The sequence below is a fragment of the Spermophilus citellus genome (genome assembly GCF_964194105.1).
Source record: "Spermophilus citellus genome assembly, chromosome: 16".
In the NCBI taxonomy this organism is placed as follows: domain Eukaryota; kingdom Metazoa; phylum Chordata; class Mammalia; order Rodentia; family Sciuridae; genus Spermophilus; species Spermophilus citellus.
Window position 1 is genome coordinate 26599362 of NC_138196.1, and position 19627 is coordinate 26618988.

The 19627-nt window shown below is 37.6% G+C and overlaps 1 protein-coding gene across 1 annotated transcript in view; it reads right to left on the reverse strand.

Moving 5' to 3' along the window:
• Positions 1–16018, reverse strand: part of LOC308635276 (testis-expressed protein 15-like) — a gene marked incomplete at its 3' end in the record, with an annotated part of 78168 nt that extends 62150 nt beyond the window's left edge. The window contains exons 1-2 of the mRNA XM_081269637.1: positions 15871–16018; positions 305–380 (exon numbers count right to left, since the gene is read on the reverse strand). The remainder of the gene's footprint in view (positions 1–304; positions 381–15870) is intronic.
• Between the last annotated feature and the right edge of the window lie 3609 nt (positions 16019–19627).

Here is a 19627-nt window from a genome sequence, read left to right on the forward strand (position 1 = left end):
GCCTCTCCAACCATGTGAGGACACAATGAGAAAAGGCCATCTATGAGAAGGCAGAACCTTATCAGACACCAAATCTGCTGGGGCCTAAATCTTAGACTTTCCAGCCTCCAGAATTGTAAAAAACAAAAATTTGTTGTACATAAGTTACCCAGGTGATGATATTTATTATTACAGTGGCCCAAATGGACTAAGATAGTATTCAATAAATACTTACTATGAAGGACAAGTTTTACTTATTTTAAAAGCATTTCAATGTTTGAAAAAAACATTCTTCATCAATCTTGCCATTACTTGAAATACTTACCACTCTTCAATGATATCTAGCATCATACAGTTATCATCAGGACTCTGTCCATATATGAAAAATGATAAAGGAATATCTATAAAAAAGGAAACGTAGAAAATTATGGTAAGAGATTCCCTCAGAATTATCTCTTTACTGTCTTCTCCACTGATTATTTCCCCCCTGATTTCTGCCTCCCCTTTATTCTTTCTTTCCTTTTTGTGCTGCTAGAAATCAAATCTAGGGTTTTGTGCATAGTAGGCAAGCACTCTACCAACAAGCCACATCTTGATCCCTACTCTTTTGTTTCTTTTGGTGGAAAAGAAGAATTCTGCACATCTCAGTTCCTTTCTTCTCGTACCCTTCCCATTTTTCCTTCTTTAACTTCTCTTTTCTCATTTTCTTCCCTTTTTTTATTGGTTGTTCCAAATATTACAAAGCTCTTGACATATCATATTTCATACATTAGATTCAAGTGGGTTATGAACTCCCATTTTTACCCCAAATCATTCTTTTCCTTTTAGAACATTCCCATCTGCTATTCAAAGTCCCACTGTCAGCTTACCAATCTTAAGCAGACTCTAGTAGGAAAAACACAGGAGATGAAACTGCTTGAATGTTTTTATGTACAGCAAAAAAAATACTAAACACTAACAATGATACTTTCATACCAAATTTTTTTTTAAAGATAGAGTGAGAGAGAGAGAGGGAGAGAGAGAATTTTTTTAATATTTATTTTTTAGTTTTTGGCGGACACAACATCTTTGTTTGTATGTGGTGCTGAGGATCGAACTGAGGATGCATGCCAGGCGAGCGCACTACCACTTGAGCCACATCCCCAGCCCTTATACCAAAATTTTAATTAACAATCACTGTAAATAATTATGATAAATGCTACATGCTATGTATGTACTTTATATATACTACCTCATTTTATCTTCACAGACTGGGAATATTAGTCTTATTTTCAGGTGAGAAAACACAGACTCAGAAAGTCTGAGAAACTTGCCTATGGTTACCCAACTATTAAGATGGTTTTCAAGTCCGGGCTTGAAGCCTAAGTCTGGATTCTAAACCATGACACCATTCCAACCCATGTCTTAAATTTTTTTCTAGAAGAACTTTAAATCTGATTATGTGTGTCATGAAAACATTGATTAGTCCAAATCTTAATAACCTTCATTAGCTGCATGCTCTTGTGAAACTAGAAAATTTAAACAATTCATTACTAAAATGCTATGCATTCTTCAAAAGAAGAATTTTTTTTTCCTGGTACCAGGGACTGAACCCAGGGGTGCTTAGCCACTGAGCAACATTCTCAGCCTGTTTTATTTTATTATTATTATTATTTTTTGAGACAGGGTCTTGCTAATTTACTCAAGGGCTCACTAAGTTGCTGAGGCTAGCTCTGAATTTGAGATTCTCCTGCCTCAGCCTCCTGAGCTGCTAGGATTGCAGGCATGTGCCACCATGCCTGGCAAGAGAAGATTTTTTTGTGTGTGTGGTGCTGGGGTTTGAACCAAGGGCCTTGTGCATGCAAGGCAAACACTCTACCAACTGAGCTATCCCAAGCCTGAAATTTTTAATAGAGTAACATCCAGCAAAATTTGAGACTTACTCCAAATTCTAGGTAGTTTTCTCCAAGTTAAGCATTGAAAAAAATCAAAAGGTATTTAAAAGTAGGCACTGCAGATCTATTTTTGAAAGGAAAATATTACTACTATATAAATAAAAGAACATTTTATCCTCTAATTTATTATTTTTCCTGTTTCACTCAAGTTCTTTAATGACGTGTCATTGCCCAAGAGACCCAAAGAAGCAATGATAGAGAATATAAAGAAACAATCAGGGGCAAGTATAGCCTTGAATATCAGAATAGGGATGACAGACTAGCATATAAAAAATGCCAAATAATTTGGGATCCAGAAATTCAGAGCAATTTGACAGTGATGGTTCATGTCTTACTCATATTTGCATAAGGATATCAGTAATGGTATGAAGTATTTAGTAATAATTATACAGGTGATACGCACACTTTGCCCTCTCTTACTATCCCTTGCACTCTTCCTTTCCAACCAGGGCCTGGAAGAATGGTTCTTGCAAAGAAGGATGACCATTCTGCCATCAGTGAGGTGGTAAACTGAGAATATATTATCAAAACATTCACCAGTGTATTCAAGGAGTGGTTTCACAACGTGTGCCCCTCAGGCACTCAAAGAAATATGAGATCTGGAAATCTGCCACAAAAGAAATGGTACTACAGATATGCACAATGACATTACACATAACAAGACTGTCTGAGCCAAAAGAATAAGGAATGGGGCTGGGGCTGTGGCATAGTAGTAGAGGACTTGCCTGGTATATGTGAGGCACTGGTTCAATCCTCACCATGTAAAAATAAACAAAATAAAAGTATTGTGTCCATCTACAATTTTTAAAAAAATTTAAAAACAGAAGAAGGAATGTCCCATATTGTACCTGTGTGTAGAAAATGAGGATTCACCAAATAAGCCCCAAACTTAGGTAACTTACTTATGTACCTGATGCTACTTGCAAAAATCTATAGTCAATATTGATGAGAACTAACCACTGATTACCAAATAAAGTTATAAAACTTCAAAAAAATAAATGACTATAGTATGTCTCCTGTGATTAGAGTAAGTTAAAGGATAATTTTAAAATTAGTACATTAATAAGAATCCTTGTAAGCAAAACTGAAAGTTGCTCAAGGAAGGATGCCAACACAAAGAAACCTACCCAGAGCTGGTCCACACTTTTTGGAATGTTAAAGAAAATGACAAAACTCCTGGAATAGCAAAAAAGAAAAGTCATCTGTGGGGATACTAAAATTACAAGAGCAACACCAACTATAGGTTTCATCAAGAAGGTGGTGGTTTGGTATGCCCATCAACAAATTCATGGAACAGTTCATTAAAAAACAAAACAAAACAAAAAACCTGTTTTTTTTCCCTCCTAGAAGTGAGCTAGTAGAGTAATTATGAACTTAACATGCAGGGGATTTAACCTGCAGAGGTAAGGATATGGTTGTAAGGGTATGGTTGAAAATATTTAGTTTCTATTAAATGTAAGAATTCTGTATTGATTGAAATATTTCAATTTTTCATCATTAAAAATACTTAAGGGCTGGGACCGTGGCTCTGCAATAGCGCACTTGCCTGGCAAGTGTGAGGCACTGAGTTTGATTCTCAGCACCATGTATGAATAAATAAAATAAAGATCTATCAACAACTAAGAAAAAAAATTTTAAATACTTAGTAAGAAAACATAATGGTGTTTAAAAGCATTTGGAAAAGTTTTTGCCTCCCTCCCAGACCAGTTTCAGGAGATGATAAGGGCTGTTATGTAATAATTCAAATGACAAAAAGACGAATCTACAAAACTTTTAATTATGGCACAAAAAGTCAATTTCCCAAGGCTATCTATGCTAAGCCTCAGGTCAACATCATTCTAAATGGAGAAAAATTGAAGGCATTCCCTCTAAAAACTGGAACACGATAGGGATGCCCTCTTTCACCACTTCTATTCAACATAATTTCTTGAAACACTGGCCAGAGCAATTAGATGAAAGAAACTGAAGGGATATGTATAGGAAAAGAAGAACTTAAATTAGCACTATTTGTTGACGATATAATTCTATACCTAGAAGACCCAAAAAACTCCACCAGAAAACTTCTAAAACTAGTAAATGAATTCAGCAAAGTAGCAGATATAAAATCAACACCCATAAATCAAAGGCATTTCTGTATATCAGTGACAAATCCTCTGAGAAGGAAATGAGGAAAACTACCCTATTCACAATAATCTCAAAAAAAAAAAAAAAAAAAGATACTTGAGAATCAACTTAACGAAAGAGGCGAAAGCTCTACAAATGAAAACTATAGAACCCCTAAAGAGAGAAATCAAAGAAGACCTTAGAAGATGGAAAGATCTACCTTTCTCTTGGATAGGCAGAATTAATATTATCAAAATGACCATACTACCAACAGCACTATACAGATTTTAATGCAATTCCTATCAAAATCCCAATGGCATTCCTCATAGAAATAGAAAAAGCAATCATGAAATTCATCTGGAAAAATAAGAAACCCAGAATAGCTAAAGCAATACTTAGCAGGAAGAATGAAGCAGGTGGCATCACTATACCAGACCTTAAACTATACTACAGAGCAACAGTAACAAAAACAGCATGGTATTGGCACCAAAACAGACTGGTAGACCAATGGTATAGAATAAAGGACTAACTCACAAAATTACAATTATATTAGACAAAGGTGCCAAAAACATCTTCAACTAATGGTGCTGGGAAACCATATGCAACAAAATGAAATTAAATCCCTCTCTCTCACCATGCACAAAACTTAACTCAAAATGGATCAAGGACCTAGGAATTAAACCAGAGACTCTGCATCTAATAGAAGAAGTAGGCCCTAATTTTCATCATGTGGTATTAGGCCCCAATTTCTTTAATAAGACTCCTATGGCACAAGAATTAAAGCCAAGAATCAATAAATGGGATGGAATCAAACTAAAAAATTCTTCTCAGCAAAAGAAACAATCTGTGAGGTGAATAGAGAGCCTACATCCTGGGAGCAAATTTTTACCCCTCACACATCAGATAGAGCATTAATCTCTAGGGTATATAAAGAACTCAAAAAGCTAAACACCCCCCCCCCCAAATAAAATAACCCAACCAACAAATGGGCCAAGGACCTGAACAGACACTTCTCAGAAGAGGATATACAATCAATCAACAAATTTTATATATATAAAATGCTCATCATCTCTAGCAATTAGAGAAATGCAAATCAAAAGCCCTCTAAGATATCATCTCACTCCAGTCAGAATGGCAGCTATTACGAAGACAAACAACAATAAGTGTTGGCAAGGATGTAGGGAAAAAGGTACACTCATACATTGCTGGTGGGACTGCAAATTGGTGCAGCCAATATGGAAAACAGTATGGAGATTCCTTGGAAATCTGGGACTGGAACCACCATTTGACTTGGACTATACCTAAAGGACTTAAAAACAGCATACTACAGGGATACAGCCACATCAATGTTTATAGCAGCACAATTCATAATAGCTAAACTGTGGAGCCAACCTAGATGCCCTTTAAGTGGATGAATGGGTAAAAAAAAATGTGGCATACACACACAATGGAATTTTACTCAGCAATAAAAGAGAATAAAATCATGGCATTTGCAGGTAAATAGATGGCTCTAGAGAAGATAATGCTAAGTGAAGTTAGCCAATCCCCCCGAAAAAAACAAATGCTGAATGTTTTCTCTGATATAAGGAGGCTGACACATAGTGGGGTAAGTAGGGGGAGCATGGGAGGAATGGATGAATTCTAGATAGGGAAGAGGGGTGGGAGGGAAAAGGAGGGGGCAGGGGATTAGCAAGGATGGTGGATTGTGATAGACATCATTATCCAAAGTACATGTATGAATACTTGAACTGGGTGTCAACATACTTTATATACAGAGATATGAAAAATTGTGGTATATATGTGTAATAAGAATTGTAATGCATTCTGCTGTCATTTAAAAAAAACCTAAATTTCCCATTTTGGGGGGTGGGCAGAGAAAAGAATACAGAGAAACAGTATCACCTTCTGATAAACAGCATATGTTTGGGAGTAAAATTATATTGGAAAAATTAAGTAAGCCTGAGATGGAGAGACACACAGAAATGAAATGATCAGTGTGGCAAGGGCAGGGGAAGAAATCCATTTCAAATTCACCTATTTAGGTTGGTGAATTTTGAATCAGTTTTTTAAAAAGTCTAAGAAAAAGTTGTGCTGAAAGAAAAGATCTTAACAGACAACTCTGGAAGATGGAAAGGCACAAAGTTGGAAAAATTATTGTTCTTTGTTAAGTTTGTTGTCTAAGTATGCACTAGATTTCCTAACAATGTCACTGGCTATGAAAACAGTGGTGGGAACTAACAAGCACATTAGTGAAGTCGCCTGTATCTCTGGTCTAGGGAACTGCAGGCAACAGTTGTCCCTAGACTTGGAGCAGCAGCATCACCTGAGAACTTGCTGGCAAAGCTTATCTTCTAGTCCCACACAAAATCTGGATGTCCAGCAATCTGTGGTCTTATAAGTTCTCCTAGTATTCTACTCTAAGTTTGGAATCTACTGGTCTAAAATAATTTTGAGAAAAGCATCCAACCAGCTACATAAAAACCGTTCTTTCCTCCCCACTTTTTCCCTTTATCAGCAGTCTTTTAGCCAGTGTCACTATTAGGAAAAAGAAATGTTCTTAACAGGGATTCTTACTTGAGGCTTAATGCTCCAACTAAGGAAAAATCCAAAAGAAAAAATAAAACATGGTTTTGCTTTTTGGGGGTGGGTCGGAGGGTGAGTGTTAAGAGGGTTTGGAGGAGGAAGGAAAGAGGCCTTCAGTTCATTTAACAAACATTTACCAAGCTGCTACTTTGTTCCAAGCATTCTGCAAGAAGGAAAGATAAGAAAAGATTTATGAAGGCCAACCATTTTACCTTAAGTACCATATTAAACTAGTACTAATAACACAGGTTGCCTTTTCCTGGAATACACATATACAGTTAAAACTATGTGTGTAATAAAACATTTATACCAAATCAACAGACTAGCAAAGCAAAAATACATTGTTCATCTTGTATCATTTCCATGATTTTATGTTGACTCAAAAGTTCCAATTTTGTTTTAATGACCTATACTATATGAATGGATTCCTCCTCCAGGCCCAGAAGAATCTTATATATAATTCTACATAATGAAATGAGAATTAGTGGTTTCTCAAACTTAAGGTTGTAATCAGGGCTTACTAAAACACATTACTGGATCCTATCTCTAGAGTTTCCAACTCATTATTTCTGAGATGAGATCTAAGAATTTTTATTTCTAATAAATTTCCGTACGATATTGATAAGAAAGGGATTACAATTGAGAATCATCAATGTAGATGACTGACTTCTACATTAGACTTAGTAAAATTTTGATAAACGAGCAAGGAAAGGTTTTAGGATTACCAATATTTTTTTTCAAGGCAGATAGACAGATACATACACATATACATACAGACAGATATAGAGGGGAGTGTGTTGCTCTGAGGGCAAAAACATTATGAAAGAGGAATGGAGTATGCTTTTTTTAAAAATTGTCTTTTGGAACTGGGGATTGAACCCAGGGGCACTTTACCACTGAGCTACATCCCCAGCCCTTTTTTATTTTTATTTTGAGACAGGGCTCACTAAATTGCTTAGGGCATCTCTAAGTTGTTGAGGCTGACCTTGAACTTGAAACCTTCCAGCCTCAGCCTCCAGACTGACTGGGATTACAAACATGTGTGGTCTGTTTATTTTATTTCAACAATCCATGCTAAATGGTCTATGTTCAACCAACCAACCAAACTTCAATATAAAGAGTTTCCCAAACTAAAAGCAAAAATGTGTACTTAAAGATTTCCATGATTTTGTTGTGACTCAAAAGTTCTCGTTAAAAAAAAAGATACAATTTTGTTTTAATGATTTATACTGTATGGATGGATTTCTCTAAAAATTCGAGGCAGGCTCTTCTCCAGGTCCAAGGAGAATCCTATATGTCAAATGAGAGTAAAGTTAAAAATAATTTACAGCTTAAAAGACTATCCCAAGAGCCTAGGCTCTGGGGTAGGAGTGGAGGTAAGAGTGTTTCTAATCCTGCTGCTTTTCATCAGGGGAATAATTAAAGTTAAGGGGTCCCCAAGGATTAGGACTCCCTTGGAGTCTAGACTCCCTTTGGAGTCCAGAAGCTATAATAAAAATTGATCAAGTTCCACAGAGAGGCAGAGGTCATCCAGGTTACTAAGAAAGGTGAGGAAACATTAAGTCTTCAAACCATCCTCCACTCCTAGTCTTTTCTTCTACCTTCTCAAATGGATGAGTTGTCTGGCTTCACTAAACTACAACCACTCTACTATGGGGACAACTTGCAATCTATTGCACAACAAGGACAAGAACCTGGATTATCTACCCTTCTACTTATCAGCACTGTTTCCCTTTTGAGGCCAAGTATTAATTACAACAATGATTTCCTTAAGTTACTGTATTAAGAACACAATAAAAAAGTGTAAAGTCACTTGTCTATCTCATGCATATATAAACGCAGAGGTGGTTACCTGATCAAGGTAGAAATTAGATGTGTGGCTAGAAAGGTATAAAATGTGAAAGTTTACTATGCTAGTGGGCTATGAAAAGTGAGGAATAGATCAATCAATGTAGCCCCAAACTGAGTGCATTCTCTGCTTGACAGATGGAATTATACGCAAAAAGGAGTTGGGAATTGTAAAAGCACAGGGATAAAATTAGTCACTAATCTATTATGGTTATGAGACTTTTTAAAGGGCATTAGGAAAATACAAAGGAATAACCAGATGATTAAAGATAATGACAATTTTCAAGGGAATTAAAAAACATAAAGCACTTGGAAGAGAATAATAAAAGGCCCTCATTTAATCCTTGTAGAAAACATACCAGTTACTTTCCTCAATAACAAATTAATCCTATGTAAAAACTCCACACAATTAATTTTGATTAATGTAGGAAATTGTACAGGTGATAAATGTGTAAGTAGGACTGACCAACATTAAGTCAACTTGTCCCCTGGTGGCTTGTTTTCTGATTAAAAAACAAACTCCTCTTTAATGCTAATAAACTGTGCAATGAATCATTCTTTTTTAGGAGATGGGGATACTAGGGATCGAACTCGGGGGCACCTGAGCCACATTTATAGCCCTATTTTGTATTTTATTTAAAGACAGGGTCTTACTGAGTTGCTTAGCCATCTCGCTTTTGCTGAAGCTGGCTTTGAACTCTCCAATCTCCTGCCTCAGTCTTCCCAGCGGCTGGCATTCTTGCCATTTAAAATGTTCCTCATTTTAAAATAGTAAGATCACCAGATGAAAATTTTTAAAAAGTAACTATTTAATTTTGTAACAGTGTCAATAACCCATACATAATTTCTAAAATAAATTTATTGAATTATATATTGTTCTCATGAAAGAAGCAGACATGTTCATTTTAAAATTAATGTTTTTAATAAATTTAAAATACATAAATATAAAATAAACTTAACTAATCTTCTTTCATATCGGCAACAAGTCAATAATGTGTGTCAATGGAGAGGTGGGGGAGGTATTGGGAATTGAACCCAGGGTGTTTTACCACTCACTGAGCTTTATGCCCAGTTCTATTTTTTTATTTAATTTTTTTAATTGTTAAATTGCTCAGGCTGACCTCAAATTTGTGATACTCCTGCTTTTGTCTCTGGAGTAGCCAAGATTACAGGCATGTGTCACCCAGCCCAGCTAATAATGTGCGTTGTTACTAATGTTACTATCAAGAAAAAATTTTAAAATGAGAAATTATATCCCATCTGATTCAAATGTATGATATGTCAAGATCATTGTACTGTCATGTGTAACTAATTAAAACAGATTATAAAGAAAAAATTTTAATGTGGATGTATATTTCTAAAATCACATATTTGAACAACCAATAAAAAAAATAAAAAAAAATAAAATCACATATGTTTTAAAATTCTGACTTTAATAACAAAGGGCTCAAAAATCCTTTGAAGCAGGGGTTGGGGTTGTGGCTTAGTGATAGAACACTTGCCTAGCACATGTGAGGCACTGGGTTTGATTCTCAGTACCACATAAAAATAAAGTTATGTCCATCTACATCTAAAAAAAATTCTTTCAAGCAGTTTCATCATGCAATGTCTAAAATACTGAAATAAGTACACCTGGTAGAAATTACAACAAGTAAACCAACTGGAGACTTACAAATTCAAAGAAACCCAGGGACAAATCTTGGAATTAGAGGGTCTCCAGAAGAAAAGTAACCAGAGCCAGGCATGGTGGCATATGTCTATAATCCCAGTGGTCAAGTTCAAATTAACATATGCCACACATAGAAAACAATGATTTATAATGAAGTGCTGTGTAAGTGCTAGCTAGTCTTAGTGTATGTTTAATCAAATAAAGAAGTATTGTTTTTTAATCCTTAGAGTGCAATACACATCATTCAGCATTCTTTTTCAAATAGTTTTATTAATTGGCCTGTGAAGTTCCCTTCTCTAGTTTAGCCTCAAGTGAACCTACAAGGATATATAAAGGGCTTTCCATTTATATGAGCTAAAAACCTCAGCAGAGCAAAAATACATTTGGAAAAACTAAAATACAATGTTTAATTTATTGAAATCGGCTCAAAAGACATAAAAGATAGTTAACCAATATAAGGGGAGAGTGTCAATTAAATCTATTGGGATACTCTTAATTTTCTCAGTTTATATATGAAGAAATCAAATCACACAAAGATCCTAGGTTTAATTGATTTCAATGGACATGAAAGAACCAAAATGGGGATGAGGGAGAGAGAGGAAGATAGTGGGGAAGTTAGAAAGATGGATATGTGAAATTTTCTCTAAAATTTGTTCTTTTCTTTTGCTTCCTATTCCTTAGCCAAATATGACTTCATATGTAACATGCTACTCAGAACATAAAGGGATATATCAAGCTTTATAAAAAGTGTCATTCTGAACTCCCAGACTACTACCACCATACATAATTAGGCTACAAAAATATTGTTGATTTTATAAAGGCTTTGTCCCTTTTTTATTTGCTATGAATAGCCAAAAATTATAGTAACATTTTATATATATATATATATATATATATATATATATATGTGTGTGTGTGTGTGTGTGTGTATATATATATATATATATATATAAAATTGTAGATGGACACATACTCTTTTATTTTGAACCTAGTGCCTCACATGTATCAGGCAAGTGCTCTACCAATAGTAATGTTTTCATTCATATATATTGACAAAGTCTTAGTCTATACCTCTCCTTTATAGATAATTCATTTGATCTTTCTAAGATCTTAGATTAAAATGTTTATGTGGGCTTTATGTCTCTCTAAACTTTCCTCGTCAACCACAGAGAAGAGAACGTGGCCCCATCAAAAAAAGGGTCACTACAAAGTGCAAAAAAAAAAAAAAAAAATGAGGATGAGTGGGAGAACAAAGGACTGACTGTCAAAAACTAAGGCCTGAGTCCTAGATCTGCTATTACCTACATAGCAGAGTTTATAAAACTGAAATGTGCTGGGCATGGTGGCCCATGCTTGTAATCCCAGCGGCTCAGGAGGCTGAGACAGGAGGACTGCAAGTCCAAAGCCAGCCTTAGCAAAAGTGAGGTGCTAAGCAACTCAGTGAAACCCTTTCTCTAAGTACAAAATAGGGCTGGGGATGTAACTCAGTGATCTAGTGCTCCTGAGCTCAATCCCTAGTACTCCCTCCCCAAAAACACAGTAAAACCCCCAAAACTGAAATGTGTTCCTCTACAAACAACATCTCTCAATTTTACTAATGCTAAATTTGATTTAGGTGGTGAAGTGGGAAGGTCTCACACCCCTTAATGGATCTGAATGAAGCCATAAAAATTTTCTCCAACAAAAAGTAACACAATTTATGCATTTTCATAATTAGAGTCCTTTCATGTGTTGAGACTCAGAAAATAATACCCCAAAGTATAGCACTTTGGCATGTGTGTGTGTGTGTGTGTGTGTGTGTGTGTATGTATGTGTGTATACACACACACACACACACACATATATATACACCCCACTTCCCCATGTATGAGTGAATAAGTGTGTTTCTAGTTTCAGATTTGTACCCTAACAAGCTACGCAAATCAGTCATTTTCTCTGTTGGACCACCATCCTCAAATATCTTCGAATTTAAGAAGACTGAAAGGCCTCAGAAGCAGTCTCTTTCTGATTCTCCCTCCCCACACCCTGGTCTCCTACTCCTCTTTCTCTCTCACTTAAGTCACAGAAACCAGTTTCACTTCCACAAGGTGGGTTATATAAACTAGAACACCTTTCCCCCTAGAGCAAGCCATAAAACCTAGAATGATAAAAAGCACTAGTTTCGGGGCTGGGGATGTGGCTCAAGCAGTAGCGCGCTCGCCTGGCATGCATGCGGCCCGGGTTCGATCCTCAGCACCACATACCAACAAAGATGTTGTGTCCGCCGAGAACTAAAAAATAAATATTAAAAATTCTCTCTCCTCTCTCTTTAAAAAAAAATTAAAATTAAAATTTTAAAAAAAAAGCACTAGTTTCACTCTCTTCTCCCTTGAAGACTCATTCAAGAGAAGCACGGCTTCATCCCTGAGAGGAAGGAATGCTAAACAGGCAAGCCAAGAATCTCAACAGGCAGGCCTTGGTGGGATTTCCTCCCTCAGTCTATTACTATCAACCATACCCTTTGTCCAATTACATTTCTACACAGCTGTCCATTCTTCATTGAACCGAAGCAAGAAAACAGTTTTCCCTGTCATCTAAAACTTTTGATTAAATTGTTATGCTTTTCTCTTACTGACCTGTCTTTTACAGTGTGGACCATGACCCTCATGATATGGGAGGAAAGACATCACTAGTCTCCACCCCTACACATGTACATCAAGTTAAGAACAATATAACATTTTTTATATTAAATCCTATTGATTTAATATAAAAAATGTTACTTACTCATATTCTCTCACACCTTAGTCTTGCTGTTCAATCTATAAATGTACCAGTGCTAACAAGCTTATGCTTTTCAAAGTATAAATGAAATTTTATCCTTGATGACTAAAAAGAAAGTACCCCACTTCCCCATGTATGAGTGAATAAGTGTGTTTCTAGTTTTAGATTTGTACCCTAACAAGCTACGCAAATCAGTCATTTTCTCTGTTGGACCACCGTCCTCAAATATCTTCAAGTTGGGTGGGGGTGCAGCTCAGAGGTAGAGTGCTTGCCTAGCTGGTGACAGACCCTGGGTTCAATCTGCAGCACCATCAAGGTGAATCACAGATTAAACCTAAAATATTTTTATGCCTATCTAGGATCTAAAAGGCACTAACAAAGGTATACAAAATGAAAATTAGGTTTGTATATTTACTTGTCTACATATATTCACATTAACACTGCACTAGTTTCACCTTTGCCAAAGTCTCAGCTATACTAATTAAAGGCAGATCAGTTAGCAGCAGCTGTTCTCCTTTTCAAAGACAGTAATTACAAAGGCTTTTGCATTGTACATTCCAAGGATATAGAATTGCCACCAGACTTCAAGGACTATCATAACATGATGTTGCTCATTAGAGCAATCATCAAATTTACTCATAAGCATATGAGTTTCAAATTTTCTGAACTTAGTTTATTATACAACTTTACCTTACCTGGTAAAATAGAGCTATTTCTAAAAAGTTAATTTCTGAGAATCTAACCCTATTGTTAAACTAATTTTATAAAACTTAAAATTGCTTCACAAAGCAAAAACAAATCACCTTACCATGCCACTTTTTTTTTAAAGAGAGAGAGAGAGGAGAGAGAGGAGAGAGAGGAGAGAGAGGAGAGAGAGGAGAGAGAGGGAGAGAGGGAGAGAGGGAGAGAGGGAGAGAGAGTGAGAGAATTTTTTTTAATATTTATTTTTTAGTTCTCGGCGGACACAACATCTTTGTTGGTATGTGGTGCTGAGGATTGAACCCGGGCCGCACGCATGCCAGGCGAGCGCGCTACCGCTTGAGCCACATCCCCAGCCCACCATGCCACTTTTAAACATATCAAATCAATGAATAAAATATTGGGTTTCAGGAAAACCTGTTGAATTAAACAACAAAATGTTCCTCTTTGATAAAGACAAGTCACAAAATACAAATGGAAAAAAAAAGGTAAGGCTATTTTTCACGTTGGTAACAATATTTTATAGACTTAGAGAAAAACTAATCTCAACTGCAGAATGTTAACTAGATAGTTACTGATTTCATCACACCTAATGGGATAGCACACCAGCACTTCAAATACTCTACATCATCCTTCATGAAGGTAAAGATACTCTGAAATAGAGGAGAAAGGAAACAGGAACACAGCAAAAGCAGACCTCAGTAATATATTTACCAAAAATCACAAGTGCCAATTTTCTAAAGTTAATCTTTGAGTATTGTGAAAGGATTTTTTTCCTCTAATTTAAAATTTTTGCAATTCAGGTACAGTATATCATTCGTTAGTAAAACATAACTCTATAGCTAAAAATACCCCAGTAGACTAGTTGGTACATCTAGAGAAAAAAGTGTTCCTTGGGGCTGTAGAAATTGAGTAAAAGTATTATATTTTACTGGTTGTGCAAAACATTTCTTAAAATTTTTGTTTTTGTTGTAGATGGAAAGAATACTCTTATTTGTTTTTCTGTGGTGCTGCTGAGGGTTGAACCCAGTGCTTCATATGTGCTAGGCTTTACCACTGAGCTACAGCCGCAGCCCTGTGCAAAACAATTTTGATATATTAAGATATAAATATAAAAATATGGTGAGATACACACTAAAACTGAAATTATCACTAGCTGCTAGAATTAAAATTTCACAAAAAGTTCAGAGTTATCATGTAGTCTTATAGATCAACAGGACCTCTACAAATATTTCCTTATTTCTGTGTAGCTCAACAAATTCTTTAATCAAATTTTTAACAAAAAAAAAATGTTCATGGCTATTCAAAATGTTTAGAAACTTTCTCTCCCAAGTTTGAGATCCTTATAATTAGGTGAGATCAGATTTTTAAAATACCTGGTAGATAAGGTAAAGACAGGCTTTTGCTTTTGTTGATTTTAACTCAAAGGCTTTTAAGGTGAACAATGACAAGAGCATTGAAAACAACTCTAAATACTGATTTCACACCTTCAGGTCCCTTATCCTCAATTGTTGAATACACTCCTTTCCAAGTAACAATGACATATTCTGAATGGAACCAAAGCCTTTAAAAAAATACCCAATAAATTATTTTCTAAACGTCAACTCAAAGTTTGTACCACTTTTATTCACTTTACACATACACACAGGTGTCAAAAAGGAAACCCCGAAATTCATGTACGCAAATTACAATTTTGTGGCATTTCTACTTTACACTTGGAGGCAGTCCTATCTGTCATTTCCCAAAAGCAAACAGTGCACTTGGTGCCCACATTTTTACAACTTGAGGCAAAGCGTGGCATCTTTGGAAGCCTTGGAGTTACTAACAACCTCAACTTCTCCACTTTCTACTGTAGCAGCATCAGTAACAGTTGTTTTCCATACACTCACATCAAGGGAAAGTTCCTCAAATCAGCATTCAAGAGGGGAAGAGTCAACCAAAAGCATGGAAAGGAAAGAAACTGCTTCAGAAGATCTGGGTAGGGATGAATTTAGGACTGACTGACGTTAAACTACCCGATGGACAGTAGTAGGTTTTTGCACCCACACCATTCCAGAATCCGGTAAATTTCAATATATTATTGAAAAGGGTGACTCAAGAACTACCAAGGCGAAGCAGACTCTCAAAACCTCCATTTAGTCCTGACAACCGCCACAGCGCCGGGGGCACCCGGAGACGGCATCCCTGGATGCCAAGTTTCCCGCTCACCGGGTGGCCGGTCCCGGCAGGCTGACCTCAGGCACCCGGATCGGGGCCCGACGACCCTCCGCGCCCCCCAATTCGCCCTGACCTTACCGGCGCTCCCCCACGTCCACCGGCTCCTGCAGCGAGACGGCGGTCGGCCAGCACCGGAGGGCATCCTCCAAGCGCGAGCTCTGCTCGGCGAGGACGCGGCGCGCGGGCGGCCCGGGTGGCTCAGCACCTCGCAGCGCGGGGAAGCCGCGGTCACCCCAGCAGCGTTCCAAGCCTCCTCGCTCAGAATCTCAGAGTCCCGAGTGGCCCCGGGGTGTGGGCCGCCACTCGGGGAAGCCACGCCCAGGCTCGCCGGCAGCCCGGCGGGGGCGTCGCGCAGCGAGAGCAGCGGGAACGCCCCGGGTGCCCGACGACGAGCAGCCAGCGCCGCGGGTTCCGAGGGCGCCCCGCTGTCCCCGCCCACCAAGCGCCGAAGCCCGGAGACACCGGGTCCAGGCCACTTCAAAGGACTGCACCCTCCAGCGGCAAATGGAAAAGTGACGCCCCCGCAGTGGCCCTTAGGGGGGCTCCGCAGGTGGCGGGGTGTGCGCGTGGGAACCGGGTGGTATTTCCCGCGCAGTGTTGGGGTACCGGGGCGGGCTCGTAGGCCCGCCTTAGTACTAGTGGACGAAGCCCTGAAGCCAGACGCCTGAGGGAGCACACGCGAGGCTGAAGCGGGAGTATCCCAGGAGTTCCACGCCGGAAGGAGATCGGGTCTGAAATTACCAGGGGGATGGGAGCTCAGAAGAAGAATCTCCGAACTTCATTATGATTCGCATTCTTCTGTTACTCCCTCTAATTTATGAGGAACTTTGATAGCTGGTAAACTTTTTTCCCCTCGTCACCATATTCCCCACAAACCTTGAGTAGTCGTCTTTGCCCCTTCAGGGCCTCTGGATCTAATTGTTCCCAGCGAGCAGCACGACGCCCGCTACTTCCCTGGAAACTTCAGGAACAAAGCTGCCTCCCCAGGCCTCGTGCGCCTAGGAAGTAGGCGGAGCCAAGAGGCGTTTCATTTGCGCATGCGCCACTCCACCTGTAGCCAAATGTCTACCAGGGGCGGCCTGGAAACCTGGAGTTGGGGGCTGGGTAGGAATAATCTGCATACTCCTTTTCAGTGTCCCTAGGTGAACTGGGTGTTCAGGGCATACTCCATGTGGATAAGGTAGACCTTCAGGGAACATTTTGTTGAATGTCTAAAATGAATGACATACGCTTTCAACTCAAAGGGAGGCCTGGGTTGTCTACCCTAGTCAGAAGAGGGCATGCCTTGCTTAAATAGGCCTCCAAGCCTTTTGAATTTTTAGGAAGCAGCTATTCTGCTACATTTTGAGACAATTTTATAATTTAATTCCAAAGGACTTGGAAGTTTGGGGAGGTCTTTTATATTCCACTCTTAGTGGCCAACTCCCTTAGTTTAGGTTTCAGGTTGGAGCTAGCAACCAATAGTTTCAGAGATCCAAAGCACCATTTTTTTTTCTAATTAGTTATACATGACAGTAGAATGAGTTTTGACACATCATACATAAATGGAGTATAACTTCTCATTCTTCTAGTTGTACACGATGTAGAATTACACCTAATAATATAAACAGGGTAATGTCTGATTCATTTTACTATCCTTCCTACCCCTATACCCCCCTCTCAATCCTCTCTGCTAATCCAAAGTACCTCTATTTTTCTCTAGCCACCCCTTCCCCTTAATGTGAATTAGCATCATGTATCAGAAAACATTAGGTTTTGGTTTTGGGGATTGGCTTATTTCGCTTGGCATGATATTCTCCAGCTCCATCCATTTATCGGCAAATGCCATAAATTCATTCTTCTTTAAGGCTGAGTAATATTCTATTGTGTATATGTAACCCATTTTCTTTATCCATTCATCTGTTGGAGAGCATCTGGGTTGGTTCCATACTTTGGCTATTGTGAATTGAGCTGCTTGTAAACATCGATTTGGCTATGACACTGTAAAAGACTCTTTTGCATTCAGCAAACTAATTCTACTTAGTAGCACAGGCCATTACAGCCTACTTTGAGGACCAATGTAGATCATTGAATCCAGATGCAGTCAGTTAGACTTAATTTCACAATTGCTGACCTGAGAGTCTTCTTTCTCTTTTGTGTGTGGGGCCTGTGGGGGGGGAGTGGTTAGGGCAAGAAGCCCAGAAGATGCACAATTACACTTTTCAATAATTATTTTTAATAAGGCAAGTTTTAACACTATTTTACCACTTGAATGTAGCATGTCATGAGATACTGTTTTAAAAATTCACTCCATAGCAAAGTTTTATTCTGTTTTTACCTGGATTGAAAGGGACAGTTTCAGGGATCTGTAAATATCATAAAAGGGTATGAAAATGGAAATGTTCTTTCACTCTCAAGTTCAGTTAGTGGGAAGAGAATACATAACTTTCATCAGGTTTTAACATTCCCCCACCACCTACAAGAGAATTCACTAAGAACTAATTCATTTTTTTTAATCCAATAAACTGTTAATAATTTAAAAAAACTTCATATCCAGTTTTACTCTCTATGGCTTTTATTATTCCTGTTAATAATCTATTTTGTCAATAAATAAAAAGTCAAGATTTCTCATTTTTTTCTTCATTGACCATTATTCCTCCTTTAAACCTAAGAATCAGGGTATCTAGTAATGGTACTCCAAAGATTTTACCCCAAAGTTACATTATAAGAATTTCATAGCAACACTATTCATAATAGCCAGATATTGGGAACAACTTGAATATCCATCAACAAAAATTGTAGTTTATTCATCCACTGGAATATTATAAGCAATGTAAATAGAATAAACTACAGTTAATGGCGCTTGAGAGAGAAAGAGAGAATGGATTTCAAAAGCAATATTGAAGGTAAGGAGTCAGAAAGAAAGGAACACATGTTGGAAGTTTCCATTTACATAAAGTTTAAAAGATAAGAAAACCTATGACCGGGAATGTAGCTCAGTGATAGAACACACAGCATGTGTGAGGCTCTGGGTTTGTTCCCTGGAGCAGCAAGACAAACATACAACAACAACAAAAACCCTAGCAAACTTAAACTTATATTTAGGGAATGCACATTTATAAGGTTAAAGTGTAGAGAAAAGTGGAGTTATTTCTATGAAAGTTAGGATTATGGTTACCTTCAAGAGGGAGGAAATTGTCATCAGTGTTTTTATGAGATTTTAGATCATTTTTGTTTTCTTTTTTGTGTTTTTCTGTAACTTCTAAACTTTTCACAATGAATATGTGTCATTTGTTTCTAGCAGGGAAAAACCAGATGTTATTTAAAAATATATAGCCATCCCACCTTGTCCAAGGTTTCACTTTTCTCAGTTTCAGTCACCCACAGTCAACATTGGTCTGAAAATATGATATGGAAAATTCCAGAAATGAACAATTTGTAAGTTTTAAATTGCCCACGATTCTGAGTAGCATGATAAAATCTAGGACTGTCCTACCTCCTGCCTGAGTCATGATTATTTATTTGTCCAACATATACACACTATATGTTAACCACATGACATCATCACGGACTGATGTTGGTGGATCATCCGAACATCAATAGAAGCCTAAAGCTGTGTCAAAATGCCTGTTATTCACTTCAGTTCATCTCATCATATAAGAAAGAAGTGCTTCATCTCACATCATAAGAAGAGGGTTAAGCACAGCACAATAAGATATTTTGGGAGAGAGATAACATTTACATAAAGCTTATTATAGTGTGTTATAATTGTTCTATTTCATCCTTATGATTGTTGATCTCTTATTGTGCTTAAATTATAAAGTTAAACTTTATCATAGGTACATATGGGCGTTAG